This window comes from Chrysochloris asiatica, unplaced genomic scaffold (genome assembly GCF_000296735.1).
Source record: "Chrysochloris asiatica unplaced genomic scaffold, ChrAsi1.0 scaffold00005, whole genome shotgun sequence".
In the NCBI taxonomy this organism is placed as follows: domain Eukaryota; kingdom Metazoa; phylum Chordata; class Mammalia; order Afrosoricida; family Chrysochloridae; genus Chrysochloris; species Chrysochloris asiatica.
This window is the reverse complement of record NW_006408523.1, coordinates 45,341,890-45,345,723: the sequence shown is the minus strand read 5'-3', so window position 1 is coordinate 45,345,723 and position 3,834 is coordinate 45,341,890.

Sequence of the window (3,834 nt, the reverse complement as noted above, 5' to 3'; positions counted from 1 at the left end):
TTTGAGTTATGGTGTTGGAGGAGAATATTGAAAGTGCCATGGGCTGCCAAAAGAACCAATAGATCTGTGTTGGAAGAAGTACAACCAGAGTGCTCCTTGGTGGCCAGAATGGCCAAACTTCGTCTCTCATACTTTGGACATATTGTCAGGAGGGACCAGTCACTGGAGAGGGATATCATGTTTGATAAGTTGGAGGGTCAGAGAAAAAGAGGAAGACCCCCAATGAGATGGATTGGCTAAGTGGCAGCATCAGTGGGTTCAAGCATGGCAACAATTGTGGTTGGCCCAGGATTGGGCAGTGTTTCGTTCTGCTGTGCATAGGATAGGATCACTATGAGTTGGTACTGGTTACTGATTCTATGGCACCTAACAACAACACCAATTCTTATTTTATCCATGCTCCTTTCTTTAGATAAATGAGCATATGAGACACATAGACCAACAGAGCATAATTAGAGTGTCTAGAAACAGATTTGCGTATGTATGTGTACTTGTTACTTGATAAATATCAGAAACATAGTGGAATAAGTATGGACATTTTCATAAAGTTAATATATTGAAAGGAAAAAGAAGTAAATTATGCTTGTAATTTTTACCATAACCAGAAAAATCAATTCTGGGTTGGTTAAATAACTAATTGTGAAAAATTACACTTAAGAGTAATAAATGTGATTATACTGAAAATAAGTTCTTCACATCAAGACACATACCTTAAAGTAAGTGAAAAATCAAGCCATAGACACAGATGATGTATTTGCCTGACAAGTATTCAGCTGCTAACTAAAAGGTTGGTGGCACTAATCCACCTAGATTCTCTGAAGGGGAAAGACCTGGTGAATTGTTTCCGTAAAAATAGAAGACTGGAAAATCCTCTGAGGACTTCTACTTAGGCACTTAGGATCATTAAGAGTCAAAAATCAACTTTGCAACGCCTAACTGTGGGCTAATGAAACACCTGGACTGCAAGGACTGTTTGAACTGCAAACTTGTCGGTTCACGCTCACCAGCCACTCCTTGGAAACTACACAAGGTTGCTCTGAGTCGAAACTGACTCGAAAGCACTTAACAACGACAACAACAGTACCATCTGGAAGAAAATTTCAAATAGTTTCTTGGAGAATCAGACAAAATGTTCAAGTAGGCACTTCAAAGAAGAGGAAGGTTGAAAATGCAAAACACATAAAAAGATACTCAGATTCAATGATAATCAGGAAAATGTAAATAAAATATAAAGAAAGTTAAGTCTGCATACTATCCTATATGTTCAAGGATGTGAGGCAACAGAAATGCTCATATATTGCTGAAAGGATCATAAATTGGAAAATGTCTTTAGACTTGAATGTGAAATACGCGTCTCTTATGACTACCAACTTTAATATTGTTGCTACTGTTAGTGCGATCAAGTCGGTTTCTCTTCATAGCGGCCCTATATAGGGTTTCTGAGGAGTGCCTGGTAAATTTGGAACACCGATCTTGCGATTAGCAGTTCGTTGCTTATTCTACAGTGCTACAGCAGGACCCCCATTAACTCTATTAGGATGGTGAGACAAAAGGAAAAAGGGGTCCAGAAATCAAGGTTAAGCATGAACCACTTATTGACTGAAATTTTGTTACTGAAATCCTGAGGAATGTAAGGCCTACTCCACTTCCTTGCTAGAGCAATTGTAAAGATGTGCAGGACATGCCCAGGGCTTATAACTGCACAGTCACATCCTGGGACATGTCATTAAGAAAGACCACCAACGAAAATGTTGCATTTTATGGGACTTGCCATTAAGGAAGACAATCCATAAAAATTCTGCATTGTACTTCCTTGTGAGATATTTTATAGGTCAGACTGGTTTACCTAATGCCCTAGGCACAATATAAAGGACCAATCTTCTACTGTGATTTATAAAGGAGAATGCCAGCTCATAGGAGGAGTCTGAACGAGAGTTCCCAGGAACCACACATGATCCACATCCCAGAGTAAGTTCTGTCTACTCATACCAGAGGTCTTTGTGGTATTGTACACACACTCAGTTAGCATGGCCTCTCCTAAACAGTACATTTCCCAGAAGTCCCTGCCTATTCGTATGAATAAACATGATCTCTATTCCCTACCTAAAACCTTTTAAACCCCAGCAAAGTCCTTAGGAATATGGTGGCTAAGTGTTGCATGAAGCCCTCCCTGTCTCCTCTTGCAAGTTTCTTTCATATAATAAACCTTGCTCATATGGAGGCTCTGCCTTGCTTAACTATTCTTAATCAGTAGAAGGCAACATCCCTCTCTTGTACCATCTGGAAGAGATACTTTAACATTAATAACAATTTAGATAAAATTCTTCACATGTGTAGCAAGAAACATGTGCAATAAAATTCTGGCAGTAAATATCTTAATAATATAGATTGGATATATAAATTGGACTATCATAACTTAATGATGTAATATACAGCAAATAAAATGAATGAAATAGAGCTACAAGAATCATCAGAGAGATATTTCACAAACATCATAGTGAGTAAAAGATACGCAATTCATAATATTCGTATGGTATAATTCCATGCATATGAAATTCTGAAACAAAATCAAACAATATATGTTTAGGGGAATTTGTTAAAATGCAAAATGCTAAAAATGTAAACAACAAGCTTTATCACATCAGCAAGGACAGACTTTAGGCTTAAGGAAACTACAAAATCAAAGAGAGACAGATTGGACTTCTGCATGACTCATCATATCTATTTATTTTCTTTTAATGATATTTTATTGTGTTTTTGGTGACAGTTCACATGGCAAAGTTTAAGTGCTCATTTAACAATTTCTGCGTAAATTGCTCAGTTGCATTGGTTGCATTCCTCACAATGTGTGAACATTCTCAGTATTTCCAGTCTGCTTATTCCATTTCCATTAATTCCAGTAATCTAGTTTCCTAGCCCCCTTACATTCTGATCTTTGTTTTAAGGTGATCTCACATGAATGATTTTAAAGGAGCACAGTATTCATGGGTAATATTCTTTTTTGTATGTGAGCTAAATCCTGGTGTGGCACTGTGGGTTAGTGTACTGGACTGCAAGGTCGGTTTGAACTGAAAGGTTGGCAGTTCAAGCTCACTAGCTGCTCCTTGAAAACCTATATAGGGTTGCTATGAGTTAGAACTGAATCGATGGCACTTAACAATAACACTCTGTTATTTCGCTACAAGGGCATTTTGGGGGGCTACTGTCAGTTCAAGATTTAAAGAGTATTTCAGAGAAATAGTCTCAGGCAGCCATCCAGTCTCAACTTTTTAGGTCCTTAGAGCAAGGACCTCTGGCAGCATAGTGGTTACGAATCGGGCTGTGAACCTCAACGGCAGCATTTCGAAACTACCAGCTGTTCTGCAGGAGAAATATGAGGTGTTCTGCTACCGTAGACTTACAGCCTCAGAAATCCTGTACAGGGTCCCTATGAGTCTGAACTGACTCCAGGAGCCACCAGAGCAGGGAAGAAGAGTTAACCACAGATCAGTCACAAAGAATGCAGCAATGACCTGACCTGTCAGGTGAGTCTACTAAAAGGAAAGATAGAAAAGGGTATTTTCCTCCAAATCAGGCATACACAGAAAAGACTATAAGACTGACCTGATGTAATGAGAAAGAAGTATATCGAGCCTAGGGAGAAGTGACCAATTATGGGCCCTAAATTATGATAGGAAGACTTAGGGATAAAAAGACAATCTCAGGAGTCCTAGAGTCCACCCTGGAGGTTAACACCATAAAAAGCGAAACCAAGAACTCACTAGGTGCTCCCCTCACTGGCAAGGTGGAAGCCCTTTCTCATCTTGGTGAGAAATTCTATGCTTTGATAAATCT